This window comes from Pleurodeles waltl, chromosome 1_2 (assembly GCF_031143425.1).
Source record: "Pleurodeles waltl isolate 20211129_DDA chromosome 1_2, aPleWal1.hap1.20221129, whole genome shotgun sequence".
NCBI lineage: Eukaryota > Metazoa > Chordata > Amphibia > Caudata > Salamandridae > Pleurodeles > Pleurodeles waltl.
The window spans coordinates 778889919-778908634 of NC_090437.1; the positions used below are offsets into that span (position 1 = coordinate 778889919).

Here is an 18716-nt window from a genome sequence, read left to right on the forward strand (position 1 = left end):
AACACTGCCGCTTTCTCACCACAAATGTATGGTGTATGTACCTGTGCATAGTCATCAAGGGTGAGGCATATTTTATGTCACGTGTCCCAGTTGCAACTTCACATCATGCACATTTCTCATGGTGCATTTGGAGTTCCTTTTCTAACTCGGAAAACGTTTGTCTTTTGCGTGGGACATTAATTCATTTTGACAAAAGACAAATCCGGCTAACTTTATCTGCAGAACACTTAAAAACGGGACTGAATCCGCCAACAGTAATTCCACTACTCCAGCCAGCTTGGTAATTAACTGTTTTTTTACAGTGGTGTGTTCTGTTTGCCCACGCCTAATGGATTTTAAGAGCAGTAACTTGGTCAGGACCGGACACGTCACACGTTCATAAACCATCTGCTGTACCTTGAACTTTACCAGTTCCTGTCACACGAGCCTTCTTGTTGACTCTGCATGTGAAAGTATTCACTTGCAGTCACTAGTGTGTGCTTGGATATGTACTTATCGTGCTGTGTGAAGGTACACGTGGATCGTCGTCCCCTCTGAACCCTGAGATCCTGCGCCGTTCCCCTGGTGTAAGGTTTTGTCAGCAGCCGCCGGTTCCCACAATCGTCTGAAAGGAAATACCTGTCTGTTAATGAACTGTGCCCCGGCAGACACCAGAGCGTCCTGTGAACGGCTGGGGCGACTGTCAAGGATGACTTCATTTCTCTATTAAAGTCCAACTACCTGTCTGCGGCTGTGCATCATCAGGTATGCAAAAAGGGCCAGACTCGTATTTGTCTTTATCACCTCTCTCTTGCACCTTTTACTTTGAGAATTTAAATAGTTTCAGACAGCCAGTCCATTTTTCATCCATTTGTTGTCTTAGTTTAAGAGCTTTGAAATTCAGTTGTTCATTTAATAGAATTAAGATCCTGGACCGTTTTCAAAATCCCTGCTTTCCTGTTCTCTAACCTTCCTTTCTCCCATATAGTAAATTAATGAATTTTCAAAGTTGCTTAATATTTGAACAGCGTTGAAATATTTTATTGCAATATTTTTAGGGATGTATGCATCCCTTCTCATCCTGACAGAGGGGTGGGGGGCAATGTGATGGGGGCGGGGCTGAATTCCACTTAGGAGTCTTGTGTTTGGTGGAATACTGCCCGGTATTTCTATCACCACCCACAAGATTACTGATCCAGGGATATCTGTAACTTCAAGGGGGAGGTGGGGAAATACTCCTGATTGAGGATTTTGGGGACTAATACTCAGGAAACCTTTGTTTTTGCGACAGTTCTGTTAGAGCGCCCGCTGAGGTCTTCTTCCCTCGCACTTTAGGTTCAGAAACCACAAGCACTCGGGTGAGACACCATCACAAATTCTCACCCTCAGAGGTCGACCGAACTTTTGCACTTAGTGACAGAGTGAGTAGTTAGAAAATCCCACAAACCGACGACATGAAACCATAAACAATGTTAAACACCATGGATAAATCAACAGTAACTCCAAACCGAGTAAAGTTTCAAAGCTTTATTACAATCCCCAAATCAAAGTCCCATAAATGGTGCGCAAAGCTAAGTTATAAACATACATAAAACCATAGGCCGACCAAAACGTCTGAAAAGATTCAACCTAATAAACATCAATACTGTTAGACACTCCAAAATAATATTATAGATTAGCAACAACACAATATGCACATTTTATTTTTAGTTCAAAGCAGATGATGGTGACATCATTAAATCATCAAAATACAGTTTTAACAATTAATTTCATAGCTGGGCCATTCCTAATACTAATCAGAATTGAGACTTGCTTGTGTGGGAACGGGCTAACACATGCGGGCAAAAGCAAAAGTAAAAGAATACAATAATTTGGAAAAGAGCTAACTGGAATAACTCACTACTAAAATATGCTGGTGAAAGTTACTAACTGAATGGGAAAACAAGAAACCACATTTACTTATACCGCTCCTTATGGGAGTGCAGACAACGATGATTTATCAAGCAGTTCATTCACCTTCTTCCAGAGTCAGTTCACAGCAGCATCAGGATGATGTAGAACATGAGTTGTACATAAGACAGATCAGCAGTTCAGAATTAGTAAGCTAGTAATAGGCCGTCCCATTATAATAATGTTTCTGTAATCCAAAGAAGTGCGTGCAAGCACATTCCGGTGTGATTGTCTCCATCTTGCTCTCTCTGAGTAGAGCAGCCCTGCCCAGCAATGCTTGAAATGGTCAATAACTGCATGTTTTCACAGTAAGTTATACAGTGATTGGTCATGCTGCTCCGTTGGCAGGCAGAGCATTCCGACCGCACAGTAGTGCTAATGGTGCAAACTGCACCAGAGGCCAAGACCTGGCCTAGCAAGCACGTCTCAGCCAATCCAGCTGCTGCTTCCTTCCTGTTACACAGCATGAGAGCAGCGCTAGGGTTGGTATGGGCATGCAAATTCACCGCTCATTAGGAGACGGAGATTGAGGCTTTGAGCAACCCCGATCACTAATGTGCAGGTGAAGAAATGCCTTTAGTGCGCATGTTGGGGTGGCCGGAGAAAGGCAGCTGTCCACCCAACATATGCACTAGGTGTGTGCCGCACTATCTTTATATGTAAGTATTCATTCAGGCTAAGAAATTGAAGCCCCACCTCCTTCAGAGCCACCCACGACTGAACACTGTAGCAGCCATGGGCGGGCACTAGTAAAAAGTAATTTTCACTTTAACCAGTCATGTTTGTTTTTATTTATTAACCTGTGATGGGGACACAAGGGGCCTAAAGCAGGAACCGCCTTTGCTGCTTTTAGCAGGTGAGATCTTCAGGTGAAAGACCACAAATTATAATTCTGATTATACAACAATTTATCATTTGCGTTACAAGCTTTGTTGGTATTAATGAACCACTCAGCAAAGGGCTAGGGTGTGGGTATATCAATGAACATTGGTGCTAACTGGGTACAAGTGACTGAACACCAGGAAAAGGGCCAACTTGGATTCTTTCTTAAATTTTATGCATTTGCTAAGGTTTGTCATTAAGATGTGAACAATATGTGTCTAAATCTCATACTCTCAGGAGAAACTGAATATATGGCAAATCCCATTGCTCTAGCTTTTATATTTCTCAGTAACATCACCACATAGGGCCAGCTGTACTAAACTTTTTAAGAGTCGCAGACCCTCTGACTTCATAATTAAAAGGGTTTGTGAGTGCTAACAAGCATTCTTTGATTTACTAAGCGCCTTTACAAATTTAGAGAAGCCTTTCCATATTAGTAAATGGTATAGAAATTGATTATAAATCGCAGTTTGGAAAGGGAGTATTGTGGACATTCCTTCCAAACTGCAATTTGTACCATAATGTACCAGTGGTTTGCAAACATTACAGTTGCAAACCATTGAAAACTTACCAACTTGGGGTGGTTAACTGATTCGCAAAGGGGAAAGATCCCTTTTTGAATTCCTAACAATGGCGAATCAAGATTACAGCTTCAGGAGATAGTAAGGGTACAAGTGACCACTTCCTACTCTTGCTGATGTGCTCTCATTAAAGTTTTTCTAAATAGATTTTTTTTTTTTAAGTTGTTGGGACAGAAAAGTCCCTCACATGATAGTAGACTTGAGCCCCTGTCCTGAGTGCCCCCGCTGCAGTGGTATCTTGATCCTTGGTAAGAATGTTTTGGTCATAGGCAAACACAGATCATGTGTGTAACCCATGACCTCTCATGGATTGCAGTCTGATGAGATGAGGGCACTCCATATACTACTCTCATAGTGGTGAAGGGCTACCCCTCTTGGCGGGGGCTGAGCAGGAAGAGAATAGTGGGGGAAGCTTACCATTCATTGTAAATTAATTAAGTATTGACCTGTGTCATGGGCTTGAGGCCTACTGGCTCACTCATAGAAAGTTCACCTGCATTGTGCTCAGCTCAACCTTGGCCTTCATCAGGACAGATGGAGTGGGCAGCCCATGCTTGTTGGAGTGAAGTTTGCTGGGATTTACGTGAGCTAGAGACAGCGCATGCATGTTGTAGTGCACCGTGCTGGGATGTTCTGGAGCTAGTGTGTGAAACAGTACAAGGAGACAGAACACACATGTTGGAGTGTACTGCACTGGTTTGTACGTGAGCTAGAATATGCTACAGTGTATGGAGGCTGCACATACAGGAGTGTATGTGTGGCTAGGAAGTATTACAGTACATGAAGTGTTACATGTGTGTTTGTGTACAACACTAAGGATGCATGATGGCCTGTGAATGGTACATTGTATGGGTCTCATCTTAAGGACCACATGGCTTATTGGAGGAACATATGAAGGTGGTAGAGCCCTCCCAGGCAGCTTTGTGTATTGCTGCATTCCTGAAAGTGGCGTGGGACACATACTGGAGGCATAAGGAGCCCGGCTCTTCTGTCAGCTTTAACAGGGCTCTTTGATTCTAAAGAGAGATCCTTAGAGAAAGGGGCCTGGACACAACTTGGGAAAGAGATGGGCTGAGAAGGGAATTATGAAGGGGTGGGCTGGGACCTTTGTGACATTTTGATGCACATATCACTGAGGCTGACATTCAGTTGTGACCCTTCAAAGAGAAACACTAAATTGTATTTGTGCCTGGAAATGCATTATGAAAAGGGGAGCTTAAGACTCCCAAATTGTCAGACAAAACAGTACTTCAGCATGGAGGTGCTCAGCACGAGTCTTGCCTGTTGTGACCAGAACTGGGCCCACCAGTCGTCTGTGCTGAATAATGGGACCTAACCAAGGAAAATCAGGAACACTTGCCATGAGCACCAGCTTCTACCTGATTCAAGGCCCGAGGGCCCTATGAGGAGAAGGAGATAACCTGTAGGAAGCAAGGTCCAGTGGTTATCCTGGTGAGGGGTTCCCAGGAGTGGAGTGTGAAATTCAGTTTCATCAGACCATTGCACCAATCAGGCTGTTTGTCAGTGTGTGGAATTCATGCCTTCCGTTTGTAAGGTTGAAGATGTGGTGAAGAACAAGGGTAATCCCCTTGGTACCACACGGTGTCAAGACAAGGGCAGCTGTCTTATGCATTACTGTGACCTGAAGAGGGCCATAGCCTTGTTGGTGCTGCCCCAACCTCCACATGCCCAGTTGGTGCTACAATGAAGAAAAGGCTATTTGCCCTTGGTGTTATGCTGTGTTGAGAAAAGGGCCACGAGGGCTGTCAACTTGCTTGTGCTGCTCCTAACCCCTGTATGCCAGTTAGGGCTGCAGTGAAGAATGAGGGCTCTCGCCCTTGTGCAGTGCTAGTTCAGGAAGAGGGTTGGTGCCCTGGATGGTGCTGTAACCTAGATGGGTCCATTGCCCTGAGTATGCTGATATGACCTCTGTGCGTCAGGTAAAGTGGAAGGGCCCTTTGCTGGGAGCCAACATCCAGCCTTGAAGGAGAAGTCTGTAGTGACCCATGAAGGAAAGGGCAACGATTTAACTCCAGAAGGCCGGGAGCACCCAAGAGCTTCCATTGGACCCAGAGAAAAACTTACTGAATGATCAGAGGAGCACCATGAACATCTGTCACCATGGCCCCAGTGTTCCGGCTTCTGATCCTAGCCAGCCACAGACGCCCTCCTGGGAATTTGAACTGCCACTTCCACCAAAGCAGGTACGACTGGTTACCGAGGCGTGGGGCACTGGAAGACATTTCTGTGACTGACGCCCTGTGGTGCAGGGACACTTTGACTTTTGCAATGTGATCATAGAACTCACTAGGAGGCCTAGCTTGGATGCTACCTGTTAGAAATGGGGTTCTGGTTGGCAGTCAGTTTGCACTCTGCCCAAGCAGGGACCCTCCCTCTAATCAGGGCAATGGAGATACACACTTAAGATAACCCCTGCTCACCCCCTTGGAAGCTTGACACAAGCAGTCAGGCTTATCTCAAAGGCAATGTGTAAAGTGTTTGTACCAAAACATACAGTAATACAGTGAACACACTACAAAATGGACACAGCACAGGTTTAGAAAAATAGCCAATATTTATCTAAATAAAACAAGACCAAAATGACAACAATCCAACATACACAAGTAAAGTTCTACATTTTTAATTTAAAAAAAAGTCTTACTCCATAGAAAACAATGGATGCATTGATGTTACACAAAGTACCTGGTTTGCTTCAAAAATAAAGCCATAGGGGTGAGCGTGTGTCGGAAAAGTAAGCAATGCATCGATTCCTTACTTGCAAGTGAGGCTCTGCGTCGTTTCTTCTCTGGGCGGGTAGGAGATGTCATTTTTCTCTCCTGCAAGAGAGCGATACGTCGAATTCTGGACATGCACCTCATATTCGGGCAGGTTCATGTTGATTTTGATGCCCAGCGACGATGCGTACGAAATCCGGCTGCACGGTGATAAGGAGCCGCACTGCGTGGGGGTTGCATCAATTTCAGCAGCCGCAACCAAGTGTTGTCATTTCTCAGCCTTAATGCAGGCGATGCATCAATTTCCCAGCCGCTATGCAGGTGGTGCATCGATTTCTCAGCTGTGATGCAGGTGGTGCGTCATTTTTACAGCCCCTTTGCAGGTGCATCAGATTTGTTCCTGCGAGGCTCCTGTGCATGGATTTCTACCTTGGTTCCACCAGCTTCACCTATCAAGGTCCCAGGGACTGGAGTGGGCACCACTTGGCAGGCTAGGAGTCTCAGCAGAGAGTCCAGGTGCTGGCAGAGGAAGTCTTTGATGGCCAGATACTTCAAAACAGTAGGCAAGCTCAGTCCAAGCCCTTGGAGAAAATTCCACAAGTAGGAGTATATCGCAGAGTCCAGTCTTTGTCCTCTTTCAGGCAGAATCAGTAACTGCAGGCCAACCAAGCAAAGCACAGTCACAAGCAAAGGGGCAGTACTCCTCCTCCAGCTCTTCAGCCCTTCACCTTGGGAGAGGTTTCTCTTGAGCCCAGAAGTAATATATAAATCTGGGGTTTTGTGTCCACTACTTATACCCCTTTCTGTCTTTGAAGTAGACAAACTTCAAAAGAAAGTCTCTGTTGTTCACAAGATCGTGCCTTGCCCAGGCCTGGTCCCAGACCCACACAAGGGGGTTGGAGACTGCATTGTGTGAGGGAAGGCACATCCCATTCAGGTGTAAGTGTCAGCTCCTCCCTCCACTCTAGCCCAGATGACCCATCAGGATATGCAGGCTACACCCCAGTTCCCTTTGTATCACTGTCTAGTGAAGATTCACAAACAGCCTGACTGTCAGTCTGGCCAAGACAGGGAATACACAAGCAGGCGGAGGCACAGAATGGTTCAAGGAAGAAAATGCCCACTTTGAAACTGACAATCTAAAAGGCAACTTTACCTAAAGTTGTATTTTTAAATTATGAGTTCGGAGACACTGAACTCAAAATCTTTATCTGTTCCCAAAAGGAAGCTTCACTTAAAGGTTATTTAAAGGGAGCTCCCATGTTAACCTAGGAGAAAGATAGACCATGCAACAGTGAAACCGAATTTGGAAGTATTTCACTATCAGGACAAGTAAAGCACATCGGTACAAGTTCTACCTTTAACATACACTGCACCCTGCACATGGGGCTACCTAGTGCCTACTTTAGGGGTGCCTTAAACGTATAAAAAGGGAAGGTTTGGGCCTGGCAATGGGTACATTTGCCAGGTCGAATTGGCTGTTTAAAACGGCACCCATAGACACTGTAGTGGCAGGTCTGAGCCATGTTTACAGGGCTACTCATGGGAGTGGCACAATCAGTGCTGCAGGCCCACTAGTATCATTTGATTTACAGGCCCTGGGCACCTCTAGTGCACTTTACCAGGGAATATGCCAGTCATGGAAAAGCCAGTCACACCTACAATTTACACAGGGTGCACTTGCACTTTAGCACTGGTCAGCAGTGGTATAGTGCCCAGAGTACAAAAACCAGCAAAACCAAAGTCCTGCACTCAGTCAAAACATGGGAAGCGGAAGCAAAAAATGCAGGAGAGACCATGCCCAGGATGCGAGGTCTAGCACTGCCATATCTGAATGGGGAATCACCACAATCCTTAAAGGGGGAATGGCACTGACAGCTGATTTGGGTAATGCTTGTGTGTCTGTCTTAGGAAGAGTGTATATATTGGGTGTGGTGTGCCATTTTCTACTTTTTGTTGGTAGCTAAATATTCCTAATTTCATAAAAGCAACTATTGGACTAAAAAATAATTTATTGAGGTTGCTAGATGTAGTCTGAGTTGTGAGCCTGTCTCTGTGGTACACCTACTTTTTACCTAAGAAGCCTTGGACTGATGCACTCATGCTACCACAAAGTGTCAGATGGTGAAGAGGGACTTGGCCCAGTTGCTCGGAGTCCACAGTAGGCCAGGCCCCAGGACTTCATGGCTGAAAGCCCTTAACCACCATGACTGGCCTAGTAATACTTGCTTGCTCCATGGCCCTCTGAGGAGGGCTCTGACAGTAGTCTTGTTCCCTGTACGGAAATTAGGCTATCTTAAAAGAGAAAACAAATTTCAATCTTGAAATGTGAAAACAATCATGATGGTCTGCTGACCCCTGTGGGCCACCATCCCTGTCTTTTTAGGAGTTAGGAACAAGTCAAAATTTGCAACCTACTTAATATTCATTAGGGAGGTTATACTGCAACCTACTCCAGTTGCTTATTTTATGAACCAAACTATTAGCATGTAGGTTTGGTTGCAAATACATTGCAAAACGTTGGCACTTAATTTGCAACCACTTTTTTGCAACCAGGACTTCAGTACAAAAACCACAGATGACAAAACACAGGTTAGGATAATTGTGAATAATTGTGCAAAACATGTACTTCAAAGGCCTTGTTCAAAACCCAGAAACTAATCAATTTGAAAGCATAACGAATAATAGATTAGGCTTTCGAAATTCCAGCGATCATCGTTTAACCCAAAGCAGTGCCACGCACGTTTCCCTTTTCTTGCAAATAGCAGAGCAGCTAGATGAACTTCAGACGTGACTAAAGCAAGTCTACCCTGTGATAAGGATGTCTAGAAAATCTTTTCTCTAGGAAAGACGGTATCATTGTTGGGCACTTACAGCACTGAGAAGTTTGTTGCTGCACAGTGAGGACACAACTAAACTTCAGTGAATTCGTGAATTCTTTGTCTACAAATATGGGAGTAATTTCATATATTTGTAAAGCTCAATCCATAAATGTCTAAAACTGACCAGCAAATGGCTTACAGGACAAAAAGATGGGAGCTAATGGTTTTATGTGGTGTCGGGAGGTCACTACATAAAACAAATTGTTTTCCAAAGTCGTCCTGCAAAACAGAAGGCAGACTGCTAACCTGAGTTGTGTAGCTTTTGCTAACCATCTGCCATTAGGGCAGTGCTTAATTTAAGCTGGTGGTTGCAGGTGTGGCCTACTGACACTTTTTGTTTCTGAAGACTGGCGCTTTTTTTCTTCTTCAGATTTTCACCCAGAACAAGAGAAGGAAGCCACACAAGGACGAAAGAAGGAGAAAGAAAATGTTTAAAAAAACGTGACAAAAGATAAAAAGCAGGAACCTGCAAGAGTGTGATAAAGTAGTAGGGAGGATCTGGTGATGAATCAAAGAGGCATGAGGTGGAATCAAGACTACACGAACTTGGTTTTGGACATGTAGACTTGAAATACTGCTAGTAAAATTCTGGGCATGAGCATTTCTTCTATGTCAACTTAAGTGCTAGAAAGGGGTCCATAGGTGAAGCCAGTTTCTTCATCTATCGCCGGTAACCCGCCTTGTGGAACAAGATACGTTGGCAACATTTTGTGCTACCTATATTAAATTTGGCACGTTGTACTTGCTAGTTAGGTTTGTGTTATGTCGATCCCCTTATGTGTAAACACACAGTGAAGGCTATATGTGAAGGTTTGCTATTTCAGACTTCACATTGCACCGTCCAACACAGTATGGATGCCAGTTGCCCAAACTTAAATACTTGCTCCGTGTCTGGGAAACACACTTCAGTGTTTTCGGTGAATGCAGCACTTTGCTGCACACTAATTCTTAGTGATGAGATCTCCATTTCTATGAAGTTATAGGGCATATTTACAAGGCCTTAGCGCCTCCCTGCGCCACCCTAGTGTCATTTGTTTTACACTAAGGCGGTGTCAAGGAGGCCTTTTCCCTGTGCCAGATTTACAAAGAGGCACAATGCAAGCATTGCACCAGTTTGTAACCCCTTGTGCCACATTATGCCTATGCCAGGCATGATGTATGCAAGGGGGGGTGTTCCCCCGTTAAGAGGCCCAGAATACTGTTGCAGTGAAATTTACAAGATTTCACTGCTCCATTTTTCCTGTCATTTTTAATGCCTGCTCAAGGCAGGCATCAAAGTGATGCTCCTATTGTTTCCAATCTGCCTCCCCACACATTGCTGGACTAGCGCCATAATTTTTGGTGCTAGTCGACCAATGTGCTACAATAGCATAAAAAATTCTGACGCTATTGTGCTAACGTGTGCCATAATGCAACATAATGTAAATATGGTGCTACCATGGTGACATTGGGGGGGGGGGGTACATGGGGACGCAAGAAAAGTGGCGTATGATAGCAGATGCTCCACTTTCTCGTAAATATGCTCCTATATCTTTGAAATACAGTGCGGACGGTGGTACAGCATTGTTTGTGAGTCTACACTGCCAGTGTATGTGCTGTATCTGTAAAACTGCCTTTGCTCTCAATCCAGTTTTGTCAGAACACTGAAAAACAGAACACAAAGTATCTGTTCTGTTTTACAAAAAGGTGGAAAGCTCTCTAACAAGTTTACACTGTTTTCCAAAACACATATAATGCCTGTCTATAATAATACGCTTTATAGCATGTCCTGAGTTAGAGCACAAAAGTGTATGTGTTCGTAAATATGTACACCTCACAATATGCGGCATTATAGCGCATTGTTAGCCCAACTTTCCTATTCTGTTGTTTACCTGCCTTACACGCCCTCAGACGGAAATGCACTGGTCTGCCTGTTTCCATGTACATGCTTTGTCTGGCTTGCTTGTTGATCTTTACTCCCTTTAAGTCAGTCATTATCTGCAGCTTTCTATCAGCCTCCTTAAGACACGTACACGTCCCGGTAACGAGTAGCGATAAATACTGCGACGAGGTGGAGATAGCAGGATGTTTAACCTTTTTCTTTTTCTTTTTACCAAGGACAAACTAACCTTTCCCAGGCTTTATTTAAAGGGGAGATTGCTCTGGCTGGTGTCTGCACGAGCTCGCATTCTGCAATGCGCTCGAATACGCAGTACTTCGCCTTTATTTGTGCACAGCTGTTGAAAATGTCAAAACGCCTGCTGCTGTCTGTAAAGATACTCGAATAAGAATTTGAATGTCCAAGAATTCTGTCATACCCCACTAAACCGTTATCATTGCTAACACTGACATTACTGAGCCGCAGCGTTATGACTTCGTCGTTCTGTCACATTTCTCTACGGCTCTAACTTTATTTGTCACTCTGTCACATTTCTCTACGGCTCTAACTTTATTTGTCACTCTGTCACATTTCTCTACGGCTCTAATTTCATTTGCCATTACCTCAACGTCTACTCTGGCAAAAGTGATTTGAGGCCATTACTTAGTTTAACGTGCCTTCGGACATGCTTGCTCATCGTGAGTTGATCTAAATGCGCAGATTCAAATCCTTGGCATCAGGTTTTACTTTGGTCATCAATGTGCATTCAGCTGTATGTGTGAATTTAGGCTGTGAGCTACACAGGTTGTATGTACCAAGCAAGATCCTCTCCAGTCGACAAAATGTCAGCTTTGGTTGTGTCAAATCAAGCCTCATGGCGGTGCAAGCGGGTTTCTGCCACATAACTCTGGACACCAGAAGCAGGGGTCAAAGAAAACCCCCTCACTTTGCATCCGTTTGTTCTCTGAGGGGCATATTTATGAGTGAGGTTGTGTTGCTCTTGCTCCACGCGATGTGGGTCATGCGTGATGCAAGCCCAAAATGCGGTTTACCAATCCACAAAAGGCCACCTTGCATGGCCTCGAGTGGCTTGATAAATCCAGAGTAATGCAACGCAGCACAAATCTGTGTTGCGTTATTCTGCCTCCTGGAGGCATTCCTTGGGTGTTGCGTGGGTATTCCCACACAACATCCATGGATTTTGATGCATTCCCAGATTTGCTAAAAGTGGTAGACCTTGGAATGCGCCAGAATGCTACATCTTCCCAGGTAAGGCGTAACAAGCAGAAATATATTTCTTTCACTTCGTTACTTCTTCTTTCTATGTGTGCTGCGTTCTGCACCATACATAGAAAGAGAACAATGCCTCAGGGGATTGTTTTTGTGCAGGAAGGTGCCCATTCCTGCACAAAACAATTCTTCGTACAACACAGGTGTAATGTTGGGGGCCCTAGCCCTCATGCTCTGGAATGAAGTCACGCAGACACAGTCTTATGGTGGTATAAACTGGCCTCAGGCATGTGCGCCCAGCCCCTTTTATTGGCAGGGTCACCTCTCCGTCTTCATGGACTTTTTTTTTTGTGTCGTCACGTTCTCTGGCGCACGGGACATAGTCTCTTTTTTGTTCCATCTCTGGGCATCCTATGGTAACGCCTGGCATGTCCCTTCCTTGACCTGCGGTGATGTCCATCGCTGCTGGGGCATGTTGCGTTCTTTCGGCGGTGGCGGCGGTGACGGCGGCGGACGGCCGCTAGGGGCGGGTGGGGGTTCCGGGCACTTTAATTTTTCAGGGGTGCGTGTCAGCACCTCTCCCCTTCCTTCCACACATTTTTTGAAGTTCATTGGGGCCAGCCCTTGGCATTTTACTACTTTGGTGCGTATCTGCACCACTGTATTTCACTTAGCTTTGGTGCGTGTCTACACCAGTGTACTTTCGGTTTTGTTTTGGCCGCGGCAGCCTTCCTTTGTGCTGTGAGCCGTTTTGCCAGCATTTTTGGGGTGGGGGCGGCCCTGGGCATATTTTCTTCGGTGCGCAAGAGCACCATCGTTAAAAAATGAAAAGGTGGGACCAGCCCGGCCACATTATGGCAATTTCACTCTCTTACTCTTCACGGCGCGCGACAGCGCCATTATTTAAAAAGGAAAAAAGGGGGAAAACGGCCTTGGGTCCTTTCTCCCTTCTCTTGGTGCACGATCACACCATGTTTTTTCCACGTGCAGCTGCAGCAGCCTGGGACACGCTGCGGACTGCGTTATTTTCTTGGGGGGGGGCGACCAGCCCCAGTCATGGTTCGGCGCCCTTTTCTTTTTCTTCACGGTGCGCGACAGCACCATAAGCGCATTTCAAGCATGGCCCCAGCAGCCTTTCCACACACTGCGGGCCGCGCTGCATCCGACTCTTGGGGGGGTCTCCGGGCATTTTCCACAGGGGCATGGGGGAAAAGCAGCACTGCACATCTCGCAGCGCTTTAATTATTTTCAGCACCTGCAGCCGTTCTGGCAGTGCTGCAGGACGCTCCAATCGGCAGCACTCACCGCCTCCTTTCACACCGGTGGGGCTGGGGCTGCGACGGCCTCACTTCTCCTTGTTTCTCCACCGATTGCTGTCAAGTTCATGTCTGCAACCACGTGGGGGCCCTAGCCCTCATGCTCTGGAATGAAGTCATGCAGACACAGCCTTATGGTGGTATAAACTGGCCTCAGGCACGTGCGCCCGGCCCCTTTTATTGACAGGGTCACCTGACTGGTGACGCCTGTGTTGGGTGGGTGTAAGACCAGCCCTCAGCAGAGTGGCTGGCAGAAACACTAGAACGAGTCCAGCTGGACTCTACAACAGGCACCCTTGCACCATAGTGCAATTGTGCCTGCATTGGCGCTGGGAAGCCAAAACAGTGCCAGCGCATGGACAAAGACAAAAATGCACTGTATTCTTTTACATATGGCATGTTCCTGCCCTTTCCCTGTCATGCAGCTCAGCTAGCTGACTTGCTGCACTGAGTGACTTTGTCATAAATATGGCCCTAACTTTATCTTGTTCATAAAAAATCCACTCATATCTCCAGCACTCTGAAGAAGTCGAAAGAGTACATGCAGATCTCTCTAAAGTGTTCCAATAAACCAATTTGTCATGTACACAGAGATTTCTCTAAACTGGATATTTCTGCAGAAAATGTGATGCAAAATGGTAATACAGTGATTTAAAACAAGATCATGTGTGTACTGTGGTTTAATGATGCAAAGCTAGTAACTAGTGTGCATGTGTGGTCTGTAAATAATCATGGGCAGAAATCCCCTGATTACTTTCTGGTAACCTTCTATAATCCTAGTCCTTTTTTTCTATGCCAGTGGTGACATAAGGTGGTCTCATCTCTACGACAGTTGTGTCAGAGACTAATGCTGAGAGTTTGAGACCTACCAACCGCAGAAGGGGCCTTGACAGGGAAGAGACCTCATCACAGCGAGCCAAAATTCAGGCACTACCCAGCTTCCACTCCTGCATATTACCCCTGATACTCCCAAATACAGAAGGAGGTCATACACAGAGGTAAAGGTGCGCTTAACAACCCAGCTATGGTCACATATTCTGGAAGACTGCCTCACAAGAGACAGGGTAAGAAACAGAAAGCTATCTGGAGTGCCAGCTTCTTTGTGGTACCCAGTAAGTGGGAGGAGCTAGCACTCTCAGCAATGATCTGTGAAATTCCTGTCTTATAGGTGTGGTCATGGTAGCACCTCCTCTGTGTGCATAGAGATCACCACCACATTGCGGGGATCTGTAAACTTGGTGGATGGCGGGGCGCCTGCTAAATTCTCAAAGGAGCTCTACGCAACAAAATGACTGACATGGAGGACGATGTTGAGAATTTTCAAGAAGATCTTTTATCTTTTATTTTAATGTTATTCACATTTTGTACATTTCCAATTTTTGCCTTTATGGTTGTAGGTTGTTTGTTATTCTGTTCATTTAGATTTTAGAAGGGAAGATGCATGAAGTCCTATGCCTTTATAAGAATGGTTTTGAGATGGAAAGTGACAAGAAGGGTTTCTGGGCAGAATGATAAGAAAGCCTGAACTAATACACTCTGTAGCTGACCAATGTTGTTGTTTAGTGGCTGAGGTGCCTTAATCAAATAAACATACCTCCTGTTCAAGCTGTGTGTTATAACACTTCAATTTCAGCATGATCCAGCAGGCCTTACTGAGAACAGAGACTTTCAGATTCACCTCATATAGTTATTGATATGGATCAAGAAGGGGGCCCTGGAGGTGATGTTCTTCCTTTACTGCACACCAAAGTGGATGGGTAGTTCTCACTTTCTTTTTTTATTTACTCACAATATCACCAATGTGGTCTGATTTTTGCCATCCCCAACGCATTGCCAATTGTACCACAGCACAATAAGCAAAATGGGGGAGAAAAATTGTCTTTATTTGTGCTATAAGGATCATAATATAAATCCTAGTAATAACCTGCAGATGGAAAATAGTTTGCTAAGCAAGTCACTGCTTATACTGCGGACATTACTGCAGAGGGTTATTTGTGCATATGTATGAAGGGAACTGCCAGTGGTGTTTCTTATACAAGCTATAGTTATTTAGTTGTTTTTAAAGTGCTGACTTCTGTTGAGGGTGTCAATCTATAGCACTCCTGCAGCAGAACTAGGCAACCAATCCTCTTGCCACATGAGATGGGATACATGATTGGGACAGGTCAGGAATCTCCTGGAATTTGAATCAGGATTGTTATTTATCAAGCATTCATTCCAAATTCCACATAGCCCTTTTCCAGTTTCTAGAGGGGTAGTTCCTCACATTTCAATTAAGACAGAAAAGCCTCCATGAACAGGGGGGGAGAAGGGGTTCACTGTTTTCTTGAATGATGCCAGATATGGAAGGTTCCTCGGACCACTTTGGAACAGTGTCATACAAGTTAAGTGATACATTTTGCCTAGATCGAGCTCAAATAGTGCTTTGAAGTCCAAGGACAATGTAAAGCCTAAAGGTTGTTTCGAAGCTAGTGTGTTGTGATCTGATTTTTAAAGTTCAAAATGCTTGGATACTTGGTGCTGCAGTCTATGTAGTTTTGCTATGAGTCTTTTGGAAACTCCCATAATGGTGATATTGAGTCTGAATAACACCAGTGCCTTGGTCAGTTCAATGTGATGTGTTACTTGGAATCTTCTTGCAATTTTCTTAGAATTTGATGATTTGGATCTCCTCAGTGATTTGCTAGCCAAAGTACTGTTTTTTATTGAATCAGAATCCTGGATTCTTTGCTATGTATGCTGACAATTGGCTGGGTCCTTGAATGCATAATTGTATATTGTCTGCATACATTTGGAATTGCATATGATATTGAGAAATTATTGAAGTCAGTAGACTCTCATCTAAATTTTGAACAGGAAGGTGGCCATTAAAGCTTCCTTTAAGAGCAATATAGTCATACATTTCACTGATGATGATTACTTAACACTTCTGATTTGTTTGCTGTTCCGTCAATAATGTTCACAAAAATATCCGGAAGTTAATTTTCTATAGATAAGCAAAGTTTTACTATGCTTAATTCCACATTTATGACCTCTCACATTATATATACCTTCAAGGTACATAGATGAGGAGTTACGATTAGTAAACCTATACATACCTCTTTGCACTTACCTTCTTGATATCTTGGTCCTCAATATTTTTGACAAGATATTATGATCACACAACATTTTTGACATAAATAGTCTGTCAGATAACCCAGAGTGGGTGATTCTTACTCATCCCTACTACAGATTTGTTTGTGCAATTCATATGTTATGTGTGAATGAAAAATAAGGTAATTTAGGACTTGGTGGAATGGGAGATCTGCCATAAATCTGAGGCCCCACTCTGCCAGATCTGTGGCTCCCTCTGCCACCTCATTTAGAGGTCGCTGAAAATCTGGTGTCCTAAAGTAGAGCTTCAGCTCTCTCTGCTTTTAAAAATCTTTAGCCAGTGGTCGATATGCCACAGGGCTGCTGGATAATGAACATGAGTAGGCCCACTCTGTATTTAACATCCATTTACTCTGACCTAGACAATGGTAGACCCAGGCTGGAAAAATCATCAATGGCCATTGTTAAATTAAGTCTCCTTTAGCAAAATCTTAAAACGGGGATGATTTTGATATGATAGTGCACCTACTTGCCAGGCCCAAACCTTCCCTTTTACTACCACCCTAAGGTAGGCCCAAGGCAGCCCCATGGGCAGAGTGGATTGTATTTAAAAGGTAGGACATGTACTGGTGTGGTTTACATGTCCTGATAGTGAAATACTTCTAAATTCGGTTGTCACTATTGCAAAGGCTAACTCTCCTATACTGTAACATAGGGATTGCCTTGAAATACCTTTCAAGTATAATTTCCCAATGGGAGCAGATGGAGATTTGGTGTTTGGGGTCTCTGAACTCACAATTTAAAAATCCATCTTTTGGTGAAGTTGTTTTCTAAATTTTAACTTTGAAAATGCCACTTTTAGAAAGTGGGCATTTTCTTGCTTAACCATTCTGTGCCTCTGCCTGCCTGTGGAATACACGCCTGGGTCAGGAGGACAGTTGGGCTGTTTGTGAATTTAATCCTGACAGTCACACAAAGGGAGCTGAGGTATGCCCTGCATATCCTGATGAGTTTTTCTGGGCTAGAGTGGAGGGAGGAGCTGACCCTTTCACTTGAATAGGGCTGTGCCTGTCCTTACACAAATCAGTCTCCAACCCCTTGGAGTGCATCCGGGGCCAGGGCAAGAAAGGCAGGGTCTTGTGCACTACACAGACTTTCCTTTGAAGTTTGCCTACTTCAAAAGCAGAAATGAGTACAAGTATTGGGCCTCTGAGACCACAACTTCAGAACACTTCTGGACTGAGGACATTCTGCCAGGGAGAAGACCTAGATGCTGTAGGAGGGACTGCCACTCTGCCTGTTGCTTTGCTTTTCTGGTCTGCTGCTGGCTGCTCCTGTCCTGGGAGTTAAAGAACTGGACTTTGCTTTCTACATCCTGCTTTCCTAGGTTCTTCAAGGGCTCCTGTTAGAAGTCTCAGGGACATCAAAGACTTGTCTCTTGGAACTGAGTTCTGATGAAACCAAGAAGAAACCAAGTGCATCGATTCCAAAACGACTTCAGAACTGGCACCACTGTCCGACACCATGTCACTGCCTGCACCGGAGCCATGTTTCCCACCTAGTGCAGTGACTGTGACCGACACCACAGGCCCAACACCTCTACAGCACCTCTGAAGTACCGCCAAAGTGTGAGTCCTGAGTGATGTGTCCCCACAGTCTGGGACACCCCACTCTGACTCTGCTGCAGCACCTGTGGCCCAGTGGTATGATCGCAACACCACAAAGTCGACGCCGCACGTCTTGACCTGCTTGATACATTGACCCCACCTGATCGTAAGAAACTGACGCTTGCCACCGACGACACATCACCTCCCCTGCAACTCTAAGGAACCAACACCTGACCTGCCTCGCAGTAAGGAACCAACGCCTCACTTCCCTAGTAGCAGAAAGGAACCGAGGCCGCACTGGCTCCAATGACATCTCACCTCCCCTTTGCTTCCTTATCCTTTTCCAAGCCACTGTACCTGGGGGTGGCATTGGACTGTTGGGTTTAGATTCATGGCTACAAACGTATCCAATATATCCCTGAAACACCATGTATAAAGTGCTGAAAAGCAGCCAGGCATTACACCAGCCGAAAGGCATGATTAACTACTCATAATGGCCTTTCTCTGTGTCAATAGACGGCTTCCATTCGGAAAATTGTAAGAAAGTATTGGCAGTCTTTATCTGATCAACTAAGGCAAAGATAGCTGGTAGTGGATTTCTGT

At 44.9% G+C, this 18716-nt stretch overlaps 1 protein-coding gene across 1 annotated transcript in view; it reads left to right on the forward strand.

Moving 5' to 3' along the window:
• The first annotated feature begins 440 nt into the window (after positions 1-440).
• SMIM31 (small integral membrane protein 31) overlaps positions 441-18716 on the forward strand; it is a 149969-nt gene continuing 131693 nt past the window's right edge. The window contains exon 1 of the mRNA XM_069243884.1: positions 441-744. The gene's annotated coding sequence lies outside the window, so the exon portion shown is untranslated. The remainder of the gene's footprint in view (positions 745-18716) is intronic.